Source organism: Lathamus discolor, chromosome 7 (genome assembly GCF_037157495.1).
Source record: "Lathamus discolor isolate bLatDis1 chromosome 7, bLatDis1.hap1, whole genome shotgun sequence".
Lineage (NCBI taxonomy): Eukaryota > Metazoa > Chordata > Aves > Psittaciformes > Psittacidae > Lathamus > Lathamus discolor.
In genome coordinates, this window is record NC_088890.1 from 11375344 (window position 1) to 11394169 (window position 18826).

Below are 18826 nucleotides of genomic sequence, written 5' to 3' on the forward strand. Positions count from 1 at the left end.
CAGATGTGATGGCAAACCAGCCAAAGTAGCGTGGGCCCAGCTGTTGGAAAGGTCAGGGAGTCACAGCCAGACACTTAACCAGCACTGGGACCACAGACAGAAATGTGTGTGGAATTGTGTACGTGCAGGAAAAATGTCTTGGTGTTGAAGGTGCCATTTGCATTGAGAAAATAGTTTCTCTGCATGGTCAGGCACTGCCAGGTCTTGATCTCTTTGCATTTCAGAATCTCAACTGAAAAGCCACCTTTCTTGGCAGAAGTTTCCTAAGAGAAAATACATAGGACTTTGAGGATCTCTCTGCTGGGGTCAAGTAAGTACTTCTATGAGGGAAACCTGGTCACGTAGAGGGCTGCTGGCTTGGAAAGAACTTCTGGTGGCTAGAAATAAAACTGGATCTATGACACAGAAGTTTTCATATTCGACTTCTATGACACAGAAGTTTTCATATTCGACTGCCCTTCCATTGGCTCAAACATGGAGCAAAATGGGCTTCCCATGCCTACTGCCCAAGGGTGAAAACTCAAACAGGAGGTATGTATTCAGGTTCCTGACTACATTTTAATAAGAGAGAGGGGAAAATTATACTCCTCAGTGTGGAAATTCTGGTGATCCGCAATTCAGAGTAAGAGTAATTAATAAATAATGAGTAGAGTTGTAAAGAAAATAAATTTTTCAAGGACTCTGGAAAACATACTTAGAGCTGCAGTGTGCAACCTGCAGACAGAGTAATTGCAAACATCATGTACCTGCTTACATGAATCAGTTTATTAATTAGCTATTTCCAAAATACCTTTTACAGCTGATGGGATATTAATGAAGTGGCTTGTATTCCCACCCCAGCAGTTCTCTGTATAAGAACCCTCCATACACAGGGGAGAGCAGTAATGGGAGAGGGTGAGCCTGCCTCTGCAGAGCTGGGGGATGCTCCTGTTCTGAAGAACAAAATGGTGATTTCTTATGGTGAGTTCTACCAAACCATATTCAGGTTTTTTTAAGGCTCATGTTTGTAATGTGTTGCCTTGTTGCTACCTTGCAACATACCCCTGCTTTTACATTCTCTTTGTGCCAAGAGAAAGTGGTTTCCACTTGAGGACTGACTAATATTTCTACATAACAGCCTTTTGGGTGGTTTTGACATCTGTTTTTCTCCATAAATCTCCTCCTCTTCTCAATTCAGGAATACTATTAAATCCTTTTCCACAGTCAGACACTTCAGGACAACCTGTAGTCATTGTGGAAGTGTAAAGCACAATCCAAATGGAAACGAAAACAAATATATATGACAAGCACATATTTAGATGAGCCTAGATTTGTTAATGGTTCATTTCAATCTTTGAACTAAATTAAAAGTTGCTTTAATCTGTTTTTAAAGAAATACCTATTTTTTGTTTGTAGATGCCGTGCTTCATCTTTAGATGTTTTTTCTTAATCTTAAATGTAGCAGCCACTGGCTGTGTTCGTACAAAGCACGTATGTTTTTTACACCACCATAGATGAGGATTCATACAAACCTATCAGCGAATGCATGGCCTAAAAGGTAGATTTGACAAGCAATTACTTCCAGGTCTCTTTTGAAAGTCAACTCCTGTCTATTTAGTGATGATTAGCATTAATTACGTGGTCCTGGCACATTCAGCACCACTGCACTTATAGGATGGATTTTGGGACCTGCTTCTTCAGTGCCCCTCTGCAGCTTCACTCATGGTGGCTGAAAGGGACTGGAAAACCAACACCTGGCTTTGTGGCCCTGTGCTAACAACAGGCAATCTAAATACTCAAGACACAGCATGGAAAAATAAGGGGAAAACTGACCAAGGCTGAATGTAGAGAAAGCACATATGGATCATGTGGTCTGAAAAGAGATACTGTATTTCTCTGAGCTTTCAGGTTGCCTTGACAGCTCCAAGCAAGATGACAACAGATGTCCTGTAAATATTTAAAGAGGGAGTCTGACCTTCTCCCCTTGCGATGCTACGCTGTGTAAAGGTAAAGACAGGCAGCAATCTTCCAATGTTTAAATATGTCAATTCTGAAAAGGTAGGCCACTCCTGTCATGGAGGCATTGGGGGTTTTTAATCAATATGTGACAGACTAATGCCTGCGTTATACCTGTGTTATAAAATCTGTGCGTTATTTCTGGGATGCTGGTTAACTTCATTAGTGGAAACTGGTCAGACACAAACGTGGCAGCTTTTTCCCTGGTGGTGTCAGCTGAGGCCAGTGTATTGCTAACGTATGTTTGTTTGTATTCTCTAATATATATTTGTTCCTCTAACATATATTTTGTTTTTCTAACATACATTTGTCTTCTCTAACATATATTTGCTTGTATTCGCTCATTTTTTTATTTTTTTGAAGCTTGCTACATGTGGCAACAGCATAATTGTTATTCGGTCCAAGGTGGATAGTGACATTAAGCGTTACTTTCAGGCTGGAATAATCCTGACTAATCAGTGAACTGAGTAATCGGTAAGGTGTCTTTTGCATGCTACTTTGCAAAAATAGGCAGGGAGCTTCTTACGTGTTTTCGCACAGGATGGCGTCACTTCCACCACAGTGGGCAGCAAGGCTGAAAATGCTCAAAGAAAATGCTACAGGCATTTCTCTATCATCTTCACAGTCTTGTGTTGCACTACAGATGTGCAGTGCTGACAATGAGCTTGCCTTTTCTTTTGCTCCCATCAGTGGGAAATAAAGTGCTTTTTGGTGTAATCTCAGTACATTACTCTGTATTTCCTGTGCAGGTGTGGTGCAGCCTTTGAACAAAAAACCTTTGACCTTGCATTCCACCTTTTCTGCCATCTCTCCTTGTGCTGGCCATGGACCCAGGCCTGCAGAAGGAAGCCTTTTGCTTCTCTTGAAGGAGTGGAATTTCCACAGCTGCAAAGTTGTGTTTCCAAGGCGGCTTGTATGTATTTTATTGTATTCAATCTGATTCTCAGTATGAATTTGTTTCATTTCCAAGAGTTCTTCACCCAAACCTGTCCCCAGCAGGGATTTAAGAGACAGGAAAAAACCCAGTGGCTGGCTGGAGGAATAGGATCTCCTGACCAGTGCTGCTTTACGTGTACTGTCATGTGTAAAAAGCTGTGTAAAAGCAATGAAAACTGAACAGAAGAACTGCTTCTCTTTCTGTAGAGGGAATATCATGGAGCCAGGTTTCCCCAACAGTCACCGCTGGTAGAAAGACCGCGGGCTTGTCGTACACTTGCAAGGATATGGGCTGTGTGACAAGGGGTGGGTTTGGTCCTTCTTGGCATTCCCAGCCCTTCTCTGCAAGCCTCAAACTGGGGAAGGGTGGAAGAGGGAGGTGGGACATGGGAAGACAGCAAGAGCCTGCAGCTGGTGGGCTAGCAAGTGTGTGCAAAAGTAGGAAGGGAAGTAAAAAAAAAACCAGAAAATGGGAGAAAAAAAAGACTAAAATGTAGCACATGAAGAAGAGAAAGATACTGGCATATTCTTCACTCTTCATGGTAGCTAAAGTGGATGTATATAATGGGTTTGTTTCCATTTGATATAATAGGCATTGGCATTTGAATACTGATTAAGGTTTAATGGTTTCAACCCCTTGCAGGTGGGATGAGGGTAGGGAGGTGCAGCCCAGCAGGTGACCAGCTGCACTCAGGCAACCCAGGCGGAAAACTCCTATTGTAAAATCCCGCCTGGGAGATGTACGTGTACTTGCAGTGTAGCATGAGTATGTATTGATTAGGGCAACGATGTCATTTTGTTTTGTGCTGAACAATCCAGCATTTGGAATTGAGACCTGTCAGAAGCCAAATGACTTTGCAGAGCAAATTGAAAAGAACAGGGCTATAAATTGCAAGGGAATTCACTTCATGGTTAACACCCGGGCGTGCTGTGAGAAACAGGACTGTACACAAACTGCCCTGCCATGCAAGTCCCAGTCAATGTGCTGACAAAGTATCCTGCTGAACCCCAGTGTCTCGCTCAATATTTCTTAAAATAGCATCATTTAGGAGGCATGGGAAGGCATACATTTTCACCTTAAGTGATGCATGGATAGGAGGTATTGTGGAATTACTAAGGAGTCTGTAGATGAGCTTTGTAGCAGTCTTATTGCACTTACTTCATATATATAGCTTAAGTGTATTAAAATGGCTGTAACTGGAAAAGGACCTACTTGATATGTATAACACCATTTCCCTTCTCCAGTATGTATTCTGAAAAGTCAGTAAATATTTTTTCCTAAGTATAAATCCAGGAATTGCCAAAAATCTAGGCCAGTGCATACAGGAAACTAGTAACCCCCTCCAGCAAGTTCACCTTGCTGTGCTGGTCACAAACCCTGTGCCACAATCACTTGGTGTGCAGCATCTCCACATTCCATGGGCTCCCGTGGATTTTCAGGAGCCCCATATCTCTTTTTGCACTTCAGTACCAATCACCAAACTCTTCCTGAAGGTCTTGCTCAGCTCCTCAGGCTGAGTCTTAGGCTGGATTATTGTCCCCTCCAACTGTCTGCATGGTGTTGTTCACTGCAGTTGTCACCCAGCTCAGCTTCCAACCACCACCTGCTACTTTGCACTTAATCAAAAGATGATGTTTGGAGAGATACTAAGGTTTCAAAAGGCAGTGGCCAAAGGGTTTTAATGGTTTTGCGGTTTACTCTTGGTCAGTTAGAAGAATCAGGAAAAATGAGCAGACACAGAGAGATTTGATGGGCAAAAGGAACCATTTGGAATGGTACTGATATTGGTTGGGCTGATTGTTTGGGCTCATCGTTGTTAAAAGCAGTTCTGAGCAAGGAGAAGAATACATTGCAAATATAAAGCAAGGCTTTGGATACTGTTTGTGAGTTCAGGCATTCAGCACAGCAGCCAGCTTTTAGAGAATTCCTGCTTGACAGCAAGCCAAGCATCGATGAAGCAGCACCGCAGTGTCATTAAATTTACAATACTAATGGGAGTGAGAGCAGAAGAAGTTACACAATTTAATAGAGGGGACTTACGAATGCAGTAGATACAATTTCAAGAGTTATTTAGATCCCTGTAAAACCTTGTTATCCCCGTTTACACTTCCTTAAATTACAGATTATCTTTCCAGCCAGCATGATTGTGTCACATTTCAATCCAAGGGCAATTTGTCCTTTACATGGAGGGGATCCATGAGTGCTCTGAAGCCATAATTCCCCCTTTCTGCCAGCCCCAGGAGGGAGCCAGCTCTGCTGGAGGGGGGTTCATGCTCCCCAGCTCCACAGCACTCCCCAGCCTCCTGCCATGTGTACTGGGAATTTGAGGGAGGTCTGGGGGTGGGGGTGAAAAACCACTAAATGTAAGGAGACATTTGGGCTGACACTTGCCAACTTTTCTGTTTTGTAAATTCTACAGGAATTTGAATTGCATGATATATTTTCACTTGCAAATGTTCCAGATCTGTTATTTTTCCATTTTCCACATTTTTTAAGCTTATGTCATTGCATAATGGTGGGGTTTTTTTTACCTCTGTCCTTGTGGAGGAATAAGCAGATATGAGTATCTCAGGAATAATTCCCTTGCAGCAGCAGCCTATCCTTGCCTGAAGACAAAATAATCCAAGACATGTTAGTAGTTTTAATTTCCAGTTGTATAAGAGCTGGTGCTTCTGGAAAGGTGTGATCTTTAAACCTGTAATAAACTCAGATGGCTCTCAACAGAGCTCTGTGGGAGCTCTGTATTTGTTAGAGGAGCAAAATATTGGAGCTACCAGATTGTTTTGAAATACAGTACTTTGTGGAAGAGCAACTGGAGAAAAATAAGCAGATGTTAAAGTGAAAGGACTTTAATGCATTTCAGTCCTGGGCTGGTTTATGCTAAGAAGGGGCAGGAGAAGCAAATGGAGGGCTGGAAGGCAATATTAGACAACAGTAGGAGATGTTTAGATAAACAATAAACAACCTGCTGAGCACAAGGATTAGGCTAACAGTGGGAGAGATGTAAAAAGAAATTAAGAGAGGGAAAAAAATGTAGTAAAATGCTGCAAGGATCTCGTCCTCAGTGTGTGCAAACTGGATTAACTTCCTTGCAGTCCAGGACCATCAGCTCAAGGGATTGTCCCCAGCTTCTGAGGGCAAGTGATGCACTCGTGGCCAGCAAGGAGTTTCTCCAAATTGGTGGTAGAAAGCACAAGCAAAATTGAAACTCATAAATGCTACGGTAGGGAGGAAGAGAGAAGGAAATGGGCTTTTTTTAATGCCAGCTGGTGCCTCTTCTTCCATGGAAGAGGAGGAGGAAAAGGAGGGGGAAGACGAGGTGAAAGAGGAGGCTGGTTTTTCTATGGGAGAGGAGGAGGATGGAGAGCTGCTGAGGGAACAGTTGTATTTCCTGGCATGATGTGATGGGGAAATTTGATCATCTCTTGATAACCACAGAAATGTTTTTGCAAAAAATTTGTGCTAGCGTAATAAAAAAAGAAGCCAGGAGAGTTCAGTTCTGTGCCCTCAAAAAGGGATTGGGATAAAATGAGTGTGGCGTTTGAAGGTCCTTTGAGGCAAAGCACGGTTAGCGTAGCAACTCTGCTTTGCATCCAGCCCACTGTGCGACACATCGCAAGCAGTGACAGAGCAGTTATACAGGAACAATTTTCTGTTACTTTTTTCCTTCCCTTTTTTTCTCTTTTCATTACACTCCACTGCTGGAAATACTCCTAGGATACTGAAAATAAACAACATCTCTTTCCCTACCATTTACCAAACACTGCTTCTCATTTACAGAAGCCCCTGCCCACGCTAGGTGTGAGGAGACCCGCCCATCCGACACCATCTGGTGGCTGCCTCACTTTTGCACTCCAGGCTCTTTGCAATCACGTTAAAGAGCATTTCAGTGGGAACAGCAACATTTCCACCTTCTTTCACTGATTTAAGCTTTCCTGTTAATGGCACGCATTTTCCTTTCCACTGTGTGCAATATAAATCCAGTTTTAGCTTTGTGCGATGTTCATTGGGCTCTGTGGGCTATTGTGGAGTTATTCCACTGTTGCTGAGGTAATTTGGATCTTTTCCTATTACTTGTCTTTATTCTAGGGAATAAACATGCTGGCATTTTCCGCAGATGTGCCTCCTCTACCAAAAAATCCCCCACAGCACCAGAAATCAGTGCAGGCACAGAGGATGGAGGTGGAAACATTCTGAAAATGCCATGCTGGCTTTTCTGCAATGATGGTGTTGACATTTTGCATATAGTTACCAACACTACTGTGTGTGTGCTTCAGGGGTGAAGCTGTCTGATGGGAGGTTTCTGGGGGTGCCCAACAGCGCTCCCAGCCACCTCTCTCAGCTACTGGGTACTTGCTGTTCTTGATCTGTGTCCAGGACATTTCTCCCAGTTGCCGTTCTCACCCCGCCCCCCCTTGTGTTTTATTTAGAGAAATTAAATTGCTATTCCAGTGCGTTATGATGAATGTGATCTGGTCACCGTATTTAACGTGCCCTTGGATAACATTTAAATACGTAATGGCAAACCAAGCTGTGATAGCTCTCACAGTGAGTCAAGAGCAAGCTCATTTGAAAAAGTACTTCACTAGGAATTAAAATAAAATTTCCATTTTCCACAGTTACATTCTGATTCTAGTTGTCATTAACTTACTCAAAAACCCATTTGGTATTTCAAACTTTAGTAAATCATTGTGTCTTCCAATTAACTTTTATACTCCAGACAACATAATGCCACTAATTTCATTCAACTCTGTTGTTTAATAAACATCTAAACAATTCCTTATTTCTGAGTCACGAATAAATGTGCAGTTATATTATAATGCACGTGGTAATGGGCAAAAGGAAAATTACTGAAGGGAAATTCGTCTTGTTTTTTTGGTTTATCAGCTTCGGAGGAGCGATACTGTGAGACTGATGGGCACAGCCAGGGAATTAGCCAGCCCTCCCTATCACACATGCTTTATTTGAAGGGAGGTTTTTTTGCTAAGCAAAGGCACCCCAGGGGTCAGTTGGATGCTTAACAGTTCAGAGAGTGAAGTGGGTGTAGTGGTGACTGTAAGTGATGATTATTTCCATCAAAGAGATAAGTCAGGGGAGCTGGGTCACTGGAACAGCAGTTGGAGACAGGCTGCTGGACTCGCACTCTTCTGGGATCAGCTGCGTGTGCATGTAGTGGGCCAAGCTAAATTTCAGTAATATGGTCTGTTAAAGTGATGTGAGCTAAATAGTACTGTTTCAATAATGGAACTATGATTTTAGGTTATTTAGTATTTAAAAATTGAGAGGACATGGCTGTTGAGGCACAGTTACGATCCCAGTGTCCTAGCAGATGCTGCTGTAGCACAGCCACAGGCTGGCATGGAGAAGGGCAGCGTATTTGAACAGAGGTTTTCTCACCGGTACTCTCATTAAGACTGGCAGGATTTTAACACTGGCAGTTTTTACAAGGTGGTCAGCACACGTATGAGTTTTTCTGCTGGTGTAATAGCAGAGGGCTCTGCGTGCTCAGGGAGGGTAGTGGCCCTGCATGGCCGCTGTTCCTCTGTGGGAGAGTGCTGTGTGCTGGTAGGGGACCTGTAAAAGAAATTATTAGCGTTGAAGAAATGTCATTCCTTCTGATTTTTCATTCTGAATATTCTCTCCAGAAGAGTTTGAGCAGGTGTTTAATCAGGGAGGGGAAAGACTGCTGTGTAACTCACCAAACTGATCACACTAGAGTGTGAAATTTCAGCATCTGCGGCCTTCCCAGCAAACAGAGCTTTTGAGATGAAGTGTGCTAAACCCATTCCAGCAGCTAATGTCTTTAAGGAATATGATCTCCTCAAAGGATTCCTGGAGCAGAAAAGAAGAAAGATTTGATACCTTGAATGCTTTACTAATTACTGACACGTAGCCTGGTTGTGGGATGCAGAACCCAATCTCTGAGATGGAGGATTTCTATGGCAGGCGTCAACCATGGCCAGGAGCATCAGTCTGACCTCACTGTGAAAAACCTTCTGGTTCATTTTATGCCTAGCAGCAAAAATGTGTGTATGTTCATAAAGCAAGGAAATACAACAGTGCCTGAACTGTGGGAAGAGAGCTACGGAGGCAGTGCTGTAGCAGAATGTAAGCAGGCCATATTGGCCAAAATGAGTTTATTTAGTGGTCAATGTTCTGATGTTTTTCTCAAATGTGTTTGCAGAGCTATTAAAAGCTACGTTTAATCTCTGCTCCATTTGCAATCTGATATGCATTATGCTTCTTCCGCAAGGAGCAAGTGCAGTTAATGGCACTGGATGGCTCTGCCTCTGCACTCAGGGAGGCTGGACAAGGTCTCCTTGTCCAGGGCTGCTCTGCCAGGGGAATCTGGAGACAACTCTAAACCAAAGGAAAACTTCCCTGAATTAGTAATGACATTTTATTTTTAAGGGACTCAAACTCAGGCAGCATTTTAAAAAATGAATCATGTTTTTAGGTGATTTATTTCTGCATGGATGCTCAGAACTGCCTGAAAATTGTCTGTTAAAAATGCTTTAACTTCTGTCTCTAATGGAGGTGCTCACACTCACTAAACTGTTTGGCAAACACTGGATGTAGTGTCTCATCCTCCTGATTATATCCCATATTTGCATTTCCTTGGATAGATAAAAAGCAAATCAGCAATGAACAGCGCAGCTAGAGCAGGAATAACCAGACTGGGATAGAGAAGTAACTTCTGGTTTGGAGATGCCACACTGCGGCCCCAGACACACACACGGGCCCTTTGCAGCAGAGCACCCCGCAGCTGACTGGGGATCCCATTGGCACTTGGGGTCTGACAGAGGAGCAGGGTGGCTTGGACTGGTCTCCAGCCTAGTCCCCGTCAGGTCTCTCTGGGGATGTGCTGATGGGAGCAAGTGGCCTGGCTCAGCACAGCTCAGGTGCAAGGTGCTGCGGGAGTTTTCTGTCCTTTTCATTTATTTCATCAGAAGGACATAAGCCAAGGTTTGATATTTTAATACTTAGCCTAATGTTAACTAGGGAAATATAGCAGATGTACTTCATAAAGATGTAAGTAATCTGTACCAGTCTGTTATTAATATGGATAGATTGACTGAAAACATTTTGCCTCAGTGGCTTTTAAGAAATTAAGTTTGTTTCCAGTCATTAAAATAATTGGGTGTTCTGTCTACTCTGCTAAGGGCACAGGTAAAGGGCCAACTGAGCTCAGCATGAGTGAGGGTGCAAGCTGGCAACGTGTCCCCTCCACACCAGGATGGTGTACATGTGTGCTTCCACCCTGTGATGGAGGCAATGCCTCTGCTGCACCACCTGCAGCATCCCCAGTGGTGCCAAAGCCCACCAGAGGCCTGATGAAATCCAGGAGAATGCAGGGCTTAAGTGCTTAAATGGCTTGGAGGAGTTGGGCCCGGGCCCTGGCCCTGCTGAAAGCACATGAATAACCCACTCATGCTGGCCCATTGGTTTTAATGAGACTGCTCCTGTAATACAGATAGTTCCACAAATAAGTGATTGTAGGACTGAGCCATAAGCAATCACTAAGTATTAGATGTAACTCATGGGACCAAGAGAAGTCCTTAGTTTTATTGGAGGCAAGGGGAAAAATGTCTATGATTTGCTGGATCTCATTATGTATCACCTTCACTATATAAAAAGGTCTTGGAAAATGTGAGTAAACCCAGTGAGGCCCTGTTATGCTGTTCAAGTGATGTACGGATAGGAGGGAGAAGGAGCTCTATAACTGCATTTCTTTTTGTATGTTATTTTTTTCAACTAGTTCTTAATCTAGGTCTTTTATCTTTTTTGAAAAAGCAAAGAGACATCTTTGTAATGCTGGTGTTAGGTAGCAGCTTCTGTAAATACGCTTGAAATGCACAGAAGTCAGCCCAGGGGAATTGCTGAGGCCATGCAAAGCTTTTCTCTGCATCAGCAGTTTAGAGCTAGGCAAGGTTTATAGTAGTAGAAGGGCTGGACAGTTTTGTACAGGTTAGGAATGTGCTACTAGAGCCAGGTGAGTACAACCACAGTACAAAGCTGCCTTGGGTGTTGCTGCTTCTGCTGCAGCGCTTGTTAGGGGTCTGTAAACCCATTGTTGTTAAAGGGGTGCAAAGTCGCAGCTCTCTGATGAACTAGGCACAGCAAGTGAAGTTGCATCAGGATCTGCTGCTAAAAGCATCACCAAAAATGAAGGATGCACCAAAAATTAACAGTGAACCAAACTGACTCTGCCACTTTGCATTCTTCTCTCTGAGGTGCAGGAGGAGAGCAGCCCAGCTGCCAGCTCGTCGGTCCCGGCATGGCTGCTTACTGTGTTCCACTGGTCCCACTAAACCAAAACCAAATGTGAACCGAGGTGAAAATCTCTCTGCTCCATGACAATGCAGGATCTAGTACAATGGTGTCCATGCCTTCAGTTGTAGCCTGTAAACATCACTGTGGTACACAGCGAAAGTAAAGATATAAATGGACCTTTTGGTTTACCTTTCAATAAACTACAAATGCAGAAAAAGAGAGGTAAAATAAAAACATCCATTCACTTCAATGGGATCAGAAGAGTTCAGATGTTTGGGTAAGTTTTCTTTTACTATTCCCTTCCTTAACTTTGATAAGTATCACTCACTGGAGTTGTAGACTGTGAGTGTGCTAGTGGTAAGCAAATAAGCAGCAGTAAAAATGGCTGTTGCAATACTTGTACAACAAGGGAATTTTTCATTATAGTCAACTCATTATAGTTGAGTAATTATGAACAGGACCAATGTTTCCACTGAATAAATTCATATTAGATTATTCCCTAATTATAATGATTATTTAAGGGACAAAAGTCATATAATAATATACTCTAGAAGTTGTATCTATCTCCAAAGTCCCTGAAACCATGCTTAAATCTTCAGTTATTACTCACCTTTAACATAGTTCTCATCAATGGCACTATAAGCCTTAGAGCTGACACTTCGGATAAGTACATCATATAGTTCAGCTCTAAAACCCTTAACAGAAAATACATCATGACTTACTGTAAAATTTCATGGAGGATTAGAGAAAATATTAAGTCAATAGTTCTTTAGTTATTAGGGGCTTTTAAAGTAATCAATACTTTCCAGCCATATTAGTGCCTACAGTGATGAAAGATGACTTTAATATCTAACTCTCCTTTTTTTGGTACATTTATGGATATCCTTTCTTTAGTCAGTCCTGCTGGAGTCAATAGTGATACAAAGAATATGGATAGTTTTAAATGTCATCAATATTGATTTGCTTATTACAGCCAGTTTCAAGTAGAACTTGATTTCAGGAAAAAAATTACTTTTCCATACAAAAGAATTACCGATCACCCTAAAACTTTGGAGTACCACCTGACTTTGCTTATGGTGATCTTCACATTCAGCAGTGTGCTAATGCAGCAAAAACTGGTTTAGGATTAATAAATCCTAAAAATAGGATTAATAGGATTAGTTCTAGGAGTTCTTTAGAGTTACATGACATTTTATGCCCTTAAAGCATTGCACAGCTGTTAATTACATTTAATTGATATCATTCAGCCTGAACTTATATGCGTGCAGTTATTAATGATTTAATTATTTTGTCAGTGGAATAGATTCTTTGCCTTTGACTCTGTTTCATAAAATTGAGATGGTCAGCCCATGTACAGTCTTTAGGCTCAATCCTTTTTATTCAGGCAACTCTGGAATACGCCAATATGGAATATGGTCAAATGACAAAATTTTCTGCACATTTCTCTGGTTGTGCAGTTCCCCAAGCCACTTATTTGATTGCAGTCAAATATTACAGTTTCAATGAGCTCAACCACACAACAGAAATATTACAAACGTGGCTGTATCTCTTTGCCTGTGATTGCCTGAGCTCCAGAAACCAGTAAGTACTCAAGACAGAAATTTCATATACAGAAAAAAACCCGACGTGCCACAGGAGTATCAGACTCTATCTGCTGATTCTGCCTCTGTAAACAATACTCTGATAACTTTGGTGAAAACTAATGTTCTTTCTACCTCATCTGTTGCCTTGATGCAAGGGATTGAATTATGCTACATCACCAGGACTACTGCAGCATCATCAGCCACACATGGCCAGTCCTCAGGTGCTCAATGCCCTGACCTTCACAGTGTTCCTGTGACCTTCACAGTGGGCTTCTGCTGAACCTGCACACTCTTACCTGTGCCTTTCCTCATTTACCCATGCCATACGTGAGGGAGCCCCAGACTGGATGCAGTAGTCTGGATGCAGTCTAAGGAGTGCTGGATAAAGGCGGGTGTTTCCAACAAGTTATTATCTTCACAGCCTGAGTTATGGGGGGGAGGGGGGGGGGGGGGGGAGGGGGGGGGCGGGTATTCCTGCTCCGGCAGGAATACTTCGCATGTGCCTTTGTTCAGTTTGATAAGCTTATGGTCAGCCTGTTTCTCCAGCCTGTTTAGTTATCTCTGAATCGAAAGCACATTGACTAGTCCTCCCAATTTGATGCTGTCTGCAAACTTGACAAGAATGCCTCCTCTAGGCTACTGCCAAAGGTGTTACATGGGACAGAGCTGCAGCTGCAAAGGATTGACTTGCAACTTCAGAGAGCATGACTTCATCAGAGCTCTGTAATAATTTAAACTAATATCTCCGTTGAATGGCATCCTTTAGTTCTTTTGTAATTAACAAAATCATAAACATTGTCATCTGATTTAGTCAAGAGTGGCTGTGAGATCTGCACTGTTTGCTGTATATATATGTTACAGACAGTATGTGCCAGGGAAAAATAACAGCCGGTCTGTTTAATGTAGCAGTTCTGTTTGAACATGACTTTTGCAAGCCATTGTTTCTATTGAAGTTCAGGATTTATTTGCATAAAGTGATTGCTCAGCTTCCAAATGAGTGCCAATGAATGAAGAATGGATACATTTAACTGATTACGGAATCCAGAACTGCATTATTTTGGCTAGATTTAAACAACACTGGACTACAATTTTAATCTTGTTTCCAACCGACGTGTACATTCTGATGGACTTGGGAACCCAGACTCTTGCAGCACTTGCCAGCTGGAATGTCCTGTACAAATTATCTTCCAAATGCCTTAAGATCAGCAAAGCTGTTTCACATAGAGTTTGTCCCTCTCTGACCCATTCTGAGGCAGCTGAAAGAAAGTCTCTTACTAACTACTGCCAGGCTTGAAAATGAAGGAATCTCCTCCTTAAAAATATCCATGAATCCACTTTTAGAAGCTCTACTGGGATATGTTGCAAAACTACTCCCAAAACCAAAATGATTGGAAAGAGCAAACAAGTGGATGCAGTATGAAACCACTGAACCAGTCATGCTAAAAACAGTTACTCGAGCAGGTCTTAGCACGAGGCGTGAAGCACTTGATATGAAGTAAATCAGCTGCAGTGCACTTGGAGTGTTTCCAACATGGAAAACTATGAATTATCATCAACTTTCTAAACCTGTGTTCCTGCCTGATAGTGTTAAAATCCTGTTGTGTCTCTAGACTGCTTGTACAGAAAGTACCTTTTTCTTACAAACAGTAAACATCTCTGAAATGTAATGGGGAAGCATCTCCATTGCAATATTGATTCTTGTTCCTCTCGCTGTCGTGGCTGGTCTGGGCTGAATACAATTAGATGCGATCCATGTACTCAGGGGAGACAAGGCTTCTTTTCACTAACTAAGCCTTCTTCAACTCGTAATAAATAGAGCTTTAAGCGGGAATTATTCCATTTTGCATTTTATAAACTGGCTACTCTTCTTCCATTTGGGTGTCAGACCCTAATGATCAAGTCAGTGAAAACGTTTCAGTCCCTACTTATCTGGGAAAAGAACAAAACATAATGAAATCACAGAAAACACAGCATTTAGCTGACCTCCCACAATACATAATTTGTATAGGTTTTGCTCCATCTCACCAAAAGGCCATATAGCTTAATAGGCTCCTCCATTTTTCATTTCCTTATGTTACAGGTTGGGGGGGGGGGGGGGGATGATTTTCAAAAGAACAATTAAATGACATTTTACCTGACTGTAGAAATGAATTCACAGTGGTGGTTTAGCAGTCTCATGCCTTTTGTGCCTTAGATTCTCCTTCCATAATGTGGAATGGGTGGTAAAATACATTAACAAAACAATAGAAAATTTAAAATGACAGCATACATACAATTTTCTATCTTATGATTTTCTAAAGCCATTAGTAAATTTTTAAAATGTCTGTAATGAAAATTAATTGACTAATTGAATTTTCCTAAATTTAGGCAAAACCAAGATGATATATTGCTGGAAATCTCCTTAAATACTCAGCCATTGAAGGGAATTAATCCTAAGTGGGACTTTGATAGTGAAACTTCTGCTTTGATGACTTTTTCATGCTTGCTAGATAGTGATATTAAACTATTAACATTAATAACCTTACTATTTACAGGTAATTATCCATATAAATGAGCTGTGATAGTTTGAAAACATCTGTTTCCTTTTGAAATCTGTGTATACTGCCCTTAAACAAGGTGAAAATTTGGTGTGATAACTCTGAGGACTCAGTTGCTTTATTCTCTGCAATTAGGTAACAGCTTAAAACGTAATTACTACATTTTTATGGATCACTGTGTATATTGTGTGTTGCCTTAATCATTTTGCTTTATCTGATAGTTTAGGCATTAAACAAATCATAGGATCGATACATGTGAGATTTTTAAATAGAATTGTTTTATTCTTTTGCTTATGAAATTCTTCAATGCAGACATCCTTTAATGAACTTTGCCATAACTGCTTCCTCCTTGGCGTCTTATAACCACATTGTGAATATCCACCCACACATCCATCCAGACCTCTTGAACCTTCACTAACACACACACAGCCTGCACTCTGAATGCACAAACACAATAACACTCTCAATTGAGAGCTAAATTGGTGCCAGCTGAATATTCAGCTAGTACTCTGAAACTACTCGTGATCAAATACCTGAAGCATCTTGTGCAGACCGAGAATTTCTGTTTTTCAGAAGGTATATCTCCCTCCCATTCACAGTGGAGGTTTTGCCCGTCACTTTACCTGAAGTCCTTTAAAGCTGTTAGTTCAGTGTTTCACTAAGAGATTCTCTCAGGTAGAGGAATCCTCTTAATGTTACTGTCATGCTAGTCAAGAGAAAATACTACTTTGTAAGTAGTTTTTTACATGAGAGAGGTTATCTGGCAGAGGTTTCCTTATCCATTCAGTTGGCAGCAAGATCCCTTTTCTCCTTCCAGCAGAGATGAAACTGGCAGTGTAGGGGAATCCAAATGCCTTTCTGAGGCTGTAATTACCCTCCAGAAAGGACTCAGCTGTACCAGGAAGACATAGTCACAGGTCTTCATGATGGGAAATGCCTCAGCAGCAAGACTAGGATGGTCATCAATCTGCACTGCGGAAACCGTGTGACATGAAGGTGACAGCTTTAATATTAGACTATAGACTGAGATGGGCTCAGTATAGCTGGGGTGTCCAATACGAGTTTAAGGCCAGATTCTCTGTGATTTTTCCAGCTCTTTCATGTCTCCCATGTTCTTCAGTGTTTTAAAGGGTTTCCTGAGATTTCTCTCAGAGTGTGAATGTCCTGAAGCATCACACCAGGAGATGTAAAGAACACATCAAGGTAGAAAGTACAGCTGGACTTGTTATGCCTAATATATCTCCCATTACCTGTGGGACCTAGGCTACTCTAACCTGTGTAAGGGTCAAGGATGACAGAAGTCCTGCAAAAGCAAGAACAAAATCAGAACTGCAAATGCAAAAGAGTATGTCTAGAGCGCCCATTCCTCTGCTTGTCCAGACAGAAATCCAGCAGTTTGACGTTTATGTCCATTACATTGCAGTGTATATTTCTTCCACCATCTTCGCTTTGGAGTGATGCAAGACAGTACCACTAGTAAAAAAAAAGGCTAGGGAATAATGCTAATAAGGTAACTTTCATCACAAGAAACAGAAAATGTAAGCAGACTACAAAGAAAGTATCCTCAGTCTCTACTAAATTTCAGTACTTTGTGATGAAAAAAACTCAGAAAGGACTTGGTTTTGAAACCTTTACTGTGTGTCTTTTTCCTCCTTGTCAATGCTGGCTCTGAGTCTGTGATGCCTTTTCAATGCCATCATCTGCTGAAGTTATGTGTCATCTTCCCCAGGACAAACTGCAGCCATGTGAAGCCAGCAAAAGCCTCAAACAGAATCAAGAGTGTTTTCCCCAGGATTAATAACAATATTGTTATAAATGTCGCCACATTAACTTCTCTGAACCTTCCTGAGTACTGAGTGATTTTTCTGCATAGATAATGGAAAAAGCATGCTGTATATACACAGTGCAAGAAAGATAGTACTTTTAGCTTACACTTAGTACTCTGTATTTTAATTCAAAGTAAAATTTATTAACTAGTTGCCTCTAAATGTATATAAAACTATTTTCATTATATAATATATAGGAACAATTTCATTGTCTCTATTAATTAATGTACACATATATAGACACTGCTTGCACTGTGAGTAGGGATTGCTGAAGTGAGCTCTGCAGAGAGGTAGATCTTTGTCAGCAACAGTGTCTAGAACTAGATATACACTGATCTTCTTCCTAAGACAGATGCTGAGAGAGCCACAAGAACAATGGAGAAAGAAAAAGACATGCTATAGCTAGTAAGTCTCAATGGTGTTTCTCCTGTTCATGCTGGCTGAAGATCTTGCCACCTAATTAACACAAATACAACCAAAAAGGTTGTTACAGGAAAAAATTAAAGGCAGTGATCATCTTTGCAGCTTACACCAGCTGTGGACACATCAGGTCTGTGCTAACCTGTATCTGAAAGCTGTGGACACACCTCAGGGTGGCTCAGGAGCAGTGCAAGCCATGGTGGTTTCCAGAGGATGTTAAGGAAGCCCAAATAAAAGTGTGTTCTTTCAGGCTCTTAGATCAGCATGATGTAACTGGAGCTCTCTCAACACCACTGCTGTTTTTCCCACTGGTGCTTCTGACAGTTTTGTCAGCGTGCAGTTCCCCACAGCCAAAGAAGGGACTGTTTGGAGCAGCTCAGGATCTGGCTTTAGGGCTTGGCTCTAGGGCCCATCTTTAATTTACATTGGTAACTGTAAAGCTGCCCATGGACGACACTGATTTACAACCCTATTTGTAAGAGCAGCAGTCACACAGGAACAGGTCTTGGCCCCTTTTCTCAGAAGGGTACGCTCATCTCTAAGCTGTCTGGAAGCTCTGGATTTATGTAGAGGCAATATTCCTGAAGGCTACCTAAAGGACGTGGGGTCTCTTTGACTTGATATACCCTTCCAGCTAGGGTTACCTAAAATGAAGGGTTTCCTCACTTTTTCTCCCCTTTATTGAACCAAATTTCTGTTTATAGTCACATTTGCTTTCTCTCCCATGCTGTCTGTCACTTGTGTTGAATATGGGTTTTGCACACATGCCAAATAGTTTGTTACTTGGCGAGAGTTCACTGGCAAGAGAATTTGCTTCTACGCATAGTAATAGGCATGTTTGGCTAATAGGCTCTTTGTCTGAAAGCCTTTTGCATATTCAGAGCTGCTCATTTGTCACGCTAGCCTGACCTAGGCAGCAAATATTAAAAAAGAGGCGTAAATATGCCGTTCTTACCAGAATGCCAGCTGAAGCAAGCATTAGCTGTTGTGTGTTAAAGTAGTCATCTGCTGCTCTTTATAACTTCACAAGCGTTGTCCAGCTACACTTATTTCTAGAATAGTTCTGCTGGCCATCCCTGATTGTTCTGGTTTTAGAATTGCCTTACTCCATTGTCTTTGTTCTCTCAGAATACATTTAGTATTGGAGTGGACAACTTGGATGATGTAGTACTTTTGGGATGGCAGATTTGATAACCTAGTATAGTTGAAGCAGAAGGCTCAGGATCAATTCTGGTTTTACAATTAAAAGAGGGA

General features: G+C 41.7%; 1 long non-coding RNA gene across 1 annotated transcript; it reads left to right on the forward strand.

Moving 5' to 3' along the window:
• The first annotated feature begins 1854 nt into the window (after positions 1-1854).
• On the forward strand, positions 1855-13171 carry LOC136018049 (uncharacterized). Its single transcript, XR_010614199.1, has 3 exons — positions 1855-1986; positions 11173-11483; positions 12945-13171. It is a non-coding gene; the product is annotated as an uncharacterized LOC136018049 (long non-coding RNA).
• Positions 13172-18826: the final 5655 nt, after the last annotated feature.